Source organism: Gasterosteus aculeatus, chromosome 3 (genome assembly GCF_964276395.1).
Source record: "Gasterosteus aculeatus chromosome 3, fGasAcu3.hap1.1, whole genome shotgun sequence".
Classification (NCBI taxonomy): Eukaryota; Metazoa; Chordata; class Actinopteri; order Perciformes; family Gasterosteidae; genus Gasterosteus; species Gasterosteus aculeatus.
In genome coordinates, this window is record NC_135690.1 from 13,756,783 (window position 1) to 13,767,129 (window position 10,347).

At 40.1% G+C, this 10,347-nt stretch overlaps 2 long non-coding RNA genes across 2 annotated transcripts; both read right to left on the bottom strand.

The window, feature by feature from the left end:
* Nucleotides 1-3,325: 3,325 nt before the first annotated feature.
* Nucleotides 3,326-6,073, bottom strand: LOC144405526 (uncharacterized). Its single transcript, XR_013467164.1, has 4 exons — nt 4,272-6,073; nt 3,999-4,088; nt 3,882-3,911; nt 3,326-3,653 (listed from the first exon to the last, which is right to left on the bottom strand). It is a non-coding gene; the product is annotated as an uncharacterized LOC144405526 (long non-coding RNA).
* Nucleotides 6,074-7,112: 1,039 nt separating this feature from the next.
* LOC144405525 (uncharacterized) lies at nt 7,113-9,904 on the bottom strand. Its single transcript, XR_013467163.1, has 4 exons — nt 8,059-9,904; nt 7,815-7,880; nt 7,679-7,722; nt 7,113-7,470 (listed from the first exon to the last, which is right to left on the bottom strand). It is a non-coding gene; the product is annotated as an uncharacterized LOC144405525 (long non-coding RNA).
* Nucleotides 9,905-10,347: the final 443 nt, after the last annotated feature.

A 10,347-nucleotide genomic window follows, 5' to 3' on the forward strand; every position in this document is an offset into this window, starting at 1 on the left:
TCCTTCACGTTCTCACACTTTTTGTTCCACTACAAGTTTTCCCAGCTGGTCCCTGAGTGATGACAACGATCAAAACTTTGCTCCTCGTAAAGCATTTACGTTTCAAATGAACAGCTTGGTCCCTCCGTCTATACAGGGAAGCAAAGGCCAACTAGAACTTTATAGAACTATGTGGTGGAAATTTGTGGATTTAGCCCATGTGAGAAATCAAAAGTATCTTGAGCTTGCTTTGTGATTAAGTATTTATTACTAACTAGAATATAGAAAAAAGATAAAGAATACAGAAATCATCAGCACAAGTCGTAAGCACAGACAGAAGTCAAGTGACTACAATTCAGCTGAAAAGGGACAGAATGTTCCTTCCCCTAAAAGGAGCAGGAAGATCTGACAAAGCTGAAGAGGAGAACAGGAGCTTATGTACACTTCAGGGAGGTTTGTGCTGCCTCAGCACAGGAGAGCCCACCCCTCAAAGAGGAGTGTTGGAAAAGTAGCAGATGATGTAGGGGTGACCCCGTGACCCTCCCTTTATGGACCCAGACAATTAACAACATCTAAAAGGTCAGTCAGGGCACGTATGATTTCATCTGTGTCTTATCTCACCCTGGACTGCCTTAAGTCACCGGCTCACATCAAAGGTCACATTCCTGAGAGCCTCACCCCACGCAGGCTCAACAATTTCCCCCCAACAAACTACAAATAAAATAAAAGAATGATTTCAGAAAAGACATTTAACGTGACATCAGATGAAGGCCTTTCATGAATAGATGCTTGAGTGGTCATGAGAAGGACTCACAGTGTTAACTATCTCAGGAGACAGTAGTTGTCAGGAATGATAATATACTCCAACGAGTATTCAAATCTTAAATCTTAAAATGTTTTTACAGATTTTCAAGAAGTAATAAACATGAGAATGAAACTGTTAGCTATTTACAATACAAAACTGAGATCATTGTATTTGGTGCTAAAAAAGAAAGTTTTAAAGTAACCCAACACCTTCACTCTCTGTCCCTGAAAACATCAAATAAAGCCAGAAATCTGGGGGTTATTATGGATTCAGATTTACACTTGGAGAGTCACATCAAATCAGTAACAAAATCGGCCTACTACCACCTCAAAAATGTAGCACGACTTAGAGGGCTCATGTCAGCTCAAGACTTAGAAGCACTTGTACATGCCTTCATAACTAGTAGGCTAGACTATTGTAATGGTCTCCTTGCAGGTCTTCCCAAAAAAACTGTCAGGCAGCTCCAGCTTGTTCAGAACGCTGCTGCTAGAGTTCTAACAAAGACCAAAAAATGTGAGCACATTACACCAATTCTTAAATCCTTACATTGGCTCCCAGTATGTCAGAGAATTAATGTCAAAATCCTACTGCTCACATATAAATCACTACATGGTTTAGGGCCTGTTACGTCCGGCTGCTCTATTAGTGTTTTCTCCTCCCCCATGTCTCTGTTTCCAGTCTGTTCTTCACAGGTGTGGTGAGTTGCTGCTGACGATGCAGGCGTGGCCAGCTGTTCCTCCAGCCAATCCAGCTCTCAGCTCTGCTCTTTAAAATGTTTGTTTGTGAGAGCTTGGAGGGGGGGCTTGTTTGGGGAGAGATTGACACTGAATGAGACATTGGAAGAATATATGGTTTATGTTGTTTGTTAAACTGTGGTCTATTGTACACCCAGGTCTGTGTTTATGTACTTACCCAAGAGCGCTGTGGAGCAGGACTAGGTAAGATACCCTGGGGTCTACATACACCCGTAGAGAAAACCTCTGTTAGATACACTAGATTAGAAGTATAGGATATTAGAAACAAATTGATGATCCGGTTCATAAAATTAATAAAAATGCATATAGTGCACACCAGAATACAGCCATGATTCTGAAACTAATCAATAAAGTAATGACAATATTGTAAAACCACTGTAATTCTGCAACTGTAATAGAATAATACCAATGTACAGTTATGGTTGTATTTAATGTAATCAACTGGAATGCTTGCATGTAATACGTGCACAACTGATATTGAAGAAGTGGGAAGACCACTCCCAAAGGTGTGGACACTGACTTTCACACCTTTTTAAGCATTGTTATAACTACCTGTATGAATCATTGTTCTCTTGTTCGCTGGTGGAGGCGACAGACGGGCACTAGGGATGGTCAAAAGGACTGACCTGGGGCCTGTTGGTTGCTGAGACCAGCGGCTCCTCAGCTGAGATGTTCTTTTTACCGCAACGCCATCTCCTTTTATTAAACACATTTGATTTTAACCTTTTGATCAGCGATGACCTCTGTCCGTCCGCCGTTTCTTCATTTTTGAACACAACAGAAGCCAGTGGCTGTTCCCCAGTGTATTGTAGCAGTAAGGTAAGTGGTGTGATAGGTTAGATTGTGGTCGGTAGGTTTAGAGGATTAGGGAAGCTCAGGGACAGACCGCTGGCACCGCCCTACTCCACAGGCCTTGTTACCTGTTAGCCCTCCTATCCCGTGTCTTTGTACTTGTGTGTAATTGTTTGTTGAAATGTTTGTATTGTTATTGTAGGGGAAATAAACCCACCATGGCCATCCATTCTAGCAGTGTGCTTTACTTATTGTGGTAGCAAGCTGGTGCCTTCGCGTACAGGGTCATAATCATCCAGTGGGCGTCGTCTTGGGTAGTTGCGCCTTTCTCCTCTCCCGAGCCGGGGTGGAGGCGTAACAGGGCCAAAGTATATCACTGATGTGCTTCCACTACATAAGCCTTCAAGATCACTAAGATCTTCTGACACCAATCTGTTAGTGATTCCCAGAGTAAATACAAATCACGGGAAAGCATCATTCAGTTACTACGCAACAAACCGCTGGAATAAACTTCCTGAAGATTTAAGACTTGCCCCAACTCTGACCACGTTTAAAACAAGACTGGAAATGTTCAGCTTTGCCTTCTGCTAAATTTGACCTACATTGCACTTTTAACCTCTGCCTTTAGTTAAACAATTTAAATAAGATTGTATTTGCTGTTTTAAATTGTCTTTTAATTCCTGCATTTTATTGTATGAAATGTTATGATGTGAAGCACTTTGAGTCTGCCTTGTGTATGAAAAGTGCTATACAAATAAAATTGCCTTACCTTGCCTACAAAAGATAAAACTTTCTTCTTCTTTTTCATGAACCGTAAAGGTGAGCAAGAACTTTATTTTGTTGCAACAAATTTTTATAAAATATTGTCTTTGTCCATCCTAATACATTTGTAAGCAATTTCTAGAATTAAATTATTTACTGAGCAGATTTTCAACAATAAGAACTCAAACTTAAATGTCTTCTCTAGTAATTGTGTCCTGATGAATTGAATTCATTGAGGGTAGCCATGGCCTTTTATTTTGAAAACAAAACAATCTTTTTTTAACAGAACTGAAGACGTAGAAAATAACATTCAAAAGTCATTGTAATTTAAGAAGAAAAAAAATCAAACAGCCAGATAAGTATTTTATATGAGAAACAACTTAATGTCTAATGTCTGAAACAATTCAGGGATCACTTTCTGTAAGGGAGAATTAGGGAGTATTGATCATGTAATGATTGGTTATTGTGACCAAATAGGTAAAAAGAGAAGAGCTTTCTTGAAGAGGAGGTTCGTGTTTTTCATGTCTCGCTTCAGTTCTGGTCGAAGTTTATTTTTCTGTCTGAGAAATAAAAATGAAGAAAAGTCAGTTAGAAGTAACAAAGGAAAAACATCTCGACTTATATTCTAATGAATTCTTTGATGAAACGATCTATTTGTTCCATAGAAAATTGTTCTATTTGCAATTTGTTCATTTAGACATTGTCTTTCTCGTTTGACAGTATTGCTAATAAGATAATAGCACCGATCTCGATCAATGATAACTCATATTTTTAAATTAAACACTTACAATAGTTGGTGAAGGGTCTGGTAGGTCAAGCTGTGAACATTAAAAAAAGCCTCTAAAACGGTTCTGCTCACTTCAAGAATTGAATCTATCGTAAATGAAAAAATAAATCTGTTTTACGCTTTCAATGGCTGAGCAGCCACCGGGCCTCCGCCAGCAGCCGGGTCGTTTCGGTTTTTGTTCGCGCTTTCCTCTGAGCAGCAGCACCTCCTTCACGTACAACAAAAGCAGGATACAATTCTCATTCTGCACTCAGAGTCACTGATATTCATCTGTGCCGTGACGCAAAACGGACGAAACAAACTGAACTCTCTCTGCAACATGTTTGGCATTTAGACTGAAACAGAACAATTCAAATCAAAGATGTGACAGCTCCTGCAAGGTTCTTCTTACCTGATCAGCAAGCAGCTGCTCCTGATCGTCTCTCCTCAGAACGGCTGCATCAGCAGAAGAGAAGGCTGAGATGAGCAGGAAGACCTGCAGACACAACAGGACCAGCAGCACACCTTTGTCCATGGCGGATGAGATGAGGAGCTCTAAAGACGACGACCTTTAAATACTCGCTGGGGTTTGATCACTTCCACGTAAACAAAAGACGTTTTGACATGATTTCACAAGTCCAATTTCATCACGTTCTTGCTTCCTTCTGTTGTAATCTCTCTGCTGACGTGTCGGCCCATTTCAGTGTGTTAATTGATCAGAAACAGGTTTGTATTGATCCCCTGTGGAAGCGTGTTGAATAGAACACCCTGGGTGTGGTTAAAACCATCACAAGTCATAACAGGAATAGTCACGTGCACACAAAGGTACTGATTCATGTGATCTGTTGATAACAAGTTACAAGGTGTTGTTTTGAACTTTTGGATTTTGAAATCCTCTCTAAAGAATGTGTCAGCATTAAATAAACTTACATGCAGAATGCTATTATGAAACTGTAAAAAAAGATGCACAGCTTGTGTTTTTCCACTTGAAACACTTTGTTTTTCTGGAGACAGTGAACACTGATTGACTCCATCTTGTGGACACATTATGCAGCACTACTTATTCTGTATAATTAGGTGGAGCATCCTTCATGTCCGTCTCCCAGTCCATCGCCACTCTGAGCTTCAGCTTGTTTGCGGTCAAATCTTTCATTGGAGCGTCTGAATACTAAATGTATTGTTTTTCCCAAATAAAGTGGCCATAAAACTTTCCACAGAGGAACAAAAAAAGTAAGCTTTGTGACATATCCGTTAAAAAAAGACACAATGTGATGCAATGTGTGTCACTAAACCTGCCAGTGATGGTGTAACATGAGGTGGAGCATCTCACTCAGAAGGGACAGGAGGGACATTATGTAACACAGAAAGGGAATATAACTTAACAAGGAAAAACCTTTGTTGTCACAAACAAACAGCCACATGAATTTGGTTCTGTGCGTTTTTCTCATTCTAATCATTCGTAGCAGCTTGAGGTTCAGAGTTTTACCCGAAAGACACTGAGATAAAAAGATATGATTTCAGAAAAGACATTAAACGTGACATCAGATGAAGGCCTTTCATGAATAGATGCTTGAGTGGTCATGAGAAGGACTCACAGTGTTAACTATCTCAGGAGACAGTAGCTGTCAGGAATGATAATATACGAGTGTGATACAAAGACTTTTGGTGTTTAAGATGAGACGTGTTTCAGCCTCCCTCATGAAAGCCCTGGTCATTAAATTGCATTTCTCTTTACTGATGAATGCAACTCTTGGTTTTGGTCATCCCAGTTTTCTGCAAGTATTTCCCTAAAAATGAAACACTTGTTGGCAAAAGGCTCAACCTTTAACATCAGGAACCTGTAAGCTTTTAGGTTTAGGTTGCTTTCATTCTTTGAAAAGTATTCTATTTTTCAGTCGACAGATAAGAAGTCTTTTAGGGACACAGTGGTGCTCCTCTGCAGACTGTGTGCTGCGCAGGGTGACATTACCGTTAGATGTTAAGATGAAAGTAGCCTAGCAGCTAGCTTAGCCTAGCAGTGCTTTAAGTGTTCCGTTTGTCACTCACCCTCCTTCTGTTTGACACGTTTTTGTTATATGAATAACTTTGGTAAATACTCTATTTTTTAGTTGACAGTTAGATAAGAACTCAGTTTGTTGCATATTAAAGGCTGGCGCGTGCTTCTGCGTCTTTCCGCATCGTTGTGTCGACGCACTCGTTTTAATTCATGGTTCTGAAAGTCTTGCGTGCGTTGCAGAGCAATTCACCGCCAGAACAACAGGCGGAGTAACGTGTTTTTGTTGAAGACGACCTGGAGAGTCACGTCCTTGTGTGTGGAAGTCGTTGGTTTCTTTCTTTATTTATCATAGACTTTGTTGCCCTGTGCATCGCCACTGCTGCTATACATCGTGGACACATTTGTCCCGTATTTTCCTCCACAACTTTGTGCACTTCTCGACCGGCAAACCGACGTTTGCGGAGATCTCCCTCCATGAATCAGAGGCCATCCGCGCGTCCTTATAGTCCGCCAATGACGGCTTGTATAAGCGGTCATATTTACGCATTTCTTCCGACCAAAGTATTTAAATCTGATCCGTTCTCTCGTAAACATTCTTCGTTTTAATAATGGCGGTATCGGGCTATGAAAACGGAAACGTGAGACTCCGTAAAGGACGTGTTTAGCGGACCAATCGCAGCCTTGTGCGCTGCGGGACACACGAGGGCCTCTTACGTCTGCGTTTCCTTGCGTCGCTCTGAAAACGCAGAATCATAAACTAGGCTTAAGTCAGGACAGGGTTAGCTTAGCTTAGCATACAAAATGTAGTCGTTCAATCAATCAACAAAGCTGAATTACCTTTAGTTATATTCAGTATTGTGATAGCAAAGGTTCCTCTTCAGCCCCACAGACACAAAAGAGGTTCAAATGTTTAAGTTTAAGTAATAACAATGAGAATCAAACCGTTAGCTATTTGCAAAGGATAAAACTTCTGGGTTTCTAATTTTTCATCACAGTAAAGGCGAGAGACCCTTGTGTGTTCTTATTTCAAGAACTTTATTTATTTTTGCGACATTCTTTTATGATCAACAACAATTGGAGTAAAAGATTACATCGTGGTCCATCCTAATAATGGGAGACATTTGAAAGCAATTTCTAGAATTATAAAATTTACTGAGCAGATTTTCAACAATATTAGAAGTACTAGTCTGAATAAATATGCACTTAATTTGCTTCTCTAATAATTCAGTCCTGGTACTTATAAATGTAATTGATTGATTGAGGGTAGCCATTACATTTCATTTTGAAAACAAAACAATTAATTTTTTCAACAGAACTAGAGAACAAAATAACAACAATTTGAACTCACTGTAATTTATGATAAAAAAAATCTGCCAAAAAAGTAATTTATATGAGAAACAATTAAAATGTTTCAATGTCTAACAATTCTGGGATTGCTGTCATTTCTTTCTGCATGGGAGTACGGGGTATTGATCACGTAATTATTGATTATTGTCACCAAATCGGGAAAATGGTAAAGCAAAAGAGAACAGCTTTCTTGAGGAAAAGATTCATGCTTCTTATGTCTCACTTCAGTTCTGATATCAGACTGCTTGCATGGTATTTAATCTTCTTTCTGAGAAGTAAAAAACAGAAAGGTCAGTGAGATGTAAAGCAGGAAAAAGATCTCAACTTTTGTTTCTGTTTACATCAAACTATTGATTAATCTATTTGTTAAATAGAAAAAAAGTCATATTTGCATTTTGTTCATTTAGACTCTTTATCATTTAACAGTATTGCAAGATAATAAAATAAATGATAATACATTTTTGAATGACACTTACATTATTTCTTCCTTAATCAACGGTGGAGAAGTTGGTGGACGAACCTGTAAACAAAGAAAAAAAAGTGTCTAAAAGTGTTCTGTTGAGTTCAAGAATTGTATTTATTGTAAATTAAATGAAAAAATGAATCTGTTACCCTTCCAAAGAGTGAGCAGCCACCGGGCATCCGCCAGCAGCCGGATCGTCTGGGCAGCAGCACCTCCTTCACGTACAACAAAAGCAGGATATAATTCTCATTCTGCACTCAGAGTGACTGATATTCATCTGTGCCGTGACGCAAAACGGACGACACAAACTGAACTCTCTCAGCAACATGTTTGGCATTTAGACTGAAACAGAACAAATCAAAGATGCGACAGCTCCTGCAAGGTTCTTCTTACCTGATCAGCAAGCAGCTGCTCCTGATCGTCTCTCCTCAGAACGGCTGCATCAGCAGAAGAGAAGGCTGAGATGAGCAGGAAGACCTGCAGACACAACAGGACCAGCAGCACACCTTTGTCCATGGCGGATGAGATGAGGAGCTCTAAAGACGACGACCTTTAAATACTCGCTGGGGTTTGATCACTTCCACGTAAACAAAAGACGTTTTGACATGATTTCACAAGTCCAATTTCATCACGTTCTTGCTTCCTTCTGTTGTAATCTCTCTGCTGACGTGTCGGCCCATTTCAGTGTGTTAATTGATCAGAAACAGGTTTGTATTGATCCCCTGTGGAAGCGTGTTGAATAGAACACCCTGGGTGTGGTTAAAATCATCACAAGTCATAACAGGAACAGTCATGTGCACACAAAGGTACTGATTCATGTGATCTGTTGATGACAAGTTACAAAGTGTTGTTACAAGGGAAGCAAAACTTTGGGATTTTGAAATCCTCTCTAAAGAATAGTAGCTTTCCCTCACATGTCAGCCTTAAACGATCTTACATGCAGAATGCTATTATGAAACTGTAAAAAAAAGATGCACAGCTTGTGTTTTTCCACTTGAAACACTTTGTTTTTCTGGAGACAGTAAACACTGATTGACTCCATCTTGTGGACACATTATGCAGCACTACTTATTCTGTATAATTAGGTGGAGCATCCTTCATGTCCGTCTCCCAGTCCATCGCCACTCTGAGCTTCAGCTTGTTTGCGGTCAAATCTTTCATTGGAGCGTCTGAATACTAAATGTATTGTTTGTCCCAAATAAAGTGGCCATAAAACTTTCCACAGAGGAACAAAAAAAGTAAGCTTTGTGACATATCCGTTAAAAAAAGACACAATGTGATGCAATGTGTGTCACTAAACCTGCCAGTGATGGTGTAACATGAGGTGGAGCATCTCACTCAGAAGGGACAGGAGGGACATTATGTAACACAGAAAGGGAATATAACTTAACAAGGAAAAACCTTTGTTGTCACAAACAAACAGCCACATGAATTTGGTTCTGTGCGTTTTTCTCATTCTAATCATTCGTAGCAGCTTGAGGTTCAGAGTTTTACCCGAAAGACACTGAGATAAAAAGATATGATTTCAGAAAAGACATTAAACGTGACATCAGATGAAGGCCTTTCATGAATAGATGCTTGAGTGGTCATGAGAAGGACTCACAGTGTTAACTATCTCAGGAGACAGTAGCTGTCAGGAATGATAATATACGAGTGTGATACAAAGACTTTTGGTGTTTAAGATGAGACGTGTTTCAGCCTCCCTCATGAAAGCACTGGTCATTAAATTGCATTTCTCTTTACTGATGAATGCAAATAATGGTTTTGGTCATCCCAGTTTTCTGCGAGTATTTCTCTAAAAATGAAACACTTGTTGGCAAAAGGCTCAACCTTTAACATCAGGAACCTGTAAGCTTTTAGGTTTAGGTTGCTTTCATTCTTTGGAAAGTATTCTATTTTTCAGTCGACAGATAAGAAGTCTTTTAGGGACACAGTGGTGGTCCTCTGCAGACTGTGTGCTGCGCAGGGTGACATTACCGTTAGATGTTAAGATGGAAGTAGCCTAGCAGCTAGCTTAGCCTAGCAGCTAGCTTAACGTAGCAGTGCTTTAAGTGTTCCGTTTGTCACTCACCCTCCTTCTGTTTGACACGTTTTTGTTATATGAATAACTTTGGTAAATACTCTATTTTTTAGTTGACAGTTAGATAAGAACTCAGTTTGTTGCATATTAAAGGCTGGCGCGTGCTTCTGCGTCTTTCCGCATCGTTGTGTCGACGCACTCGTTTTAATTCATGGTTCTGAAAGTCTTGCGTGTGTTGCAGAGCAATTCACCGCCAGAACAACAGGCGGAGTAACGTGTTTTTGTTGAAGACGACCTGGAGAGTCACGTCCTTGTGTGTGGAAGTCGTTGGTTTCTTTCTTTATTTATCATAGACTTTGTTGCCCTGTGCATCGCCACTGCTGCTATACATCGTGGACACATTTGTCCCGTATTTTCCTCCACAACTTTGTGCACTTCTCGACCGGCAAACCGACGTTTGCGGAGATCTCCCTCCATGAATCAGAGGCCATCCGCGCGTCCTTATAGTCAGCCAATGACGGCTTGTATAAGCAGTCATATTTACGCATTTCTTCCGACCAAAGTATTTAAATCTGATCCGTTCTCTCGTAAACATTCTTCGTTTTAATAATGGCGGTATCGGGCTATGAAAACGGAAACGTGAGACTCCGTAAAGGACGTGT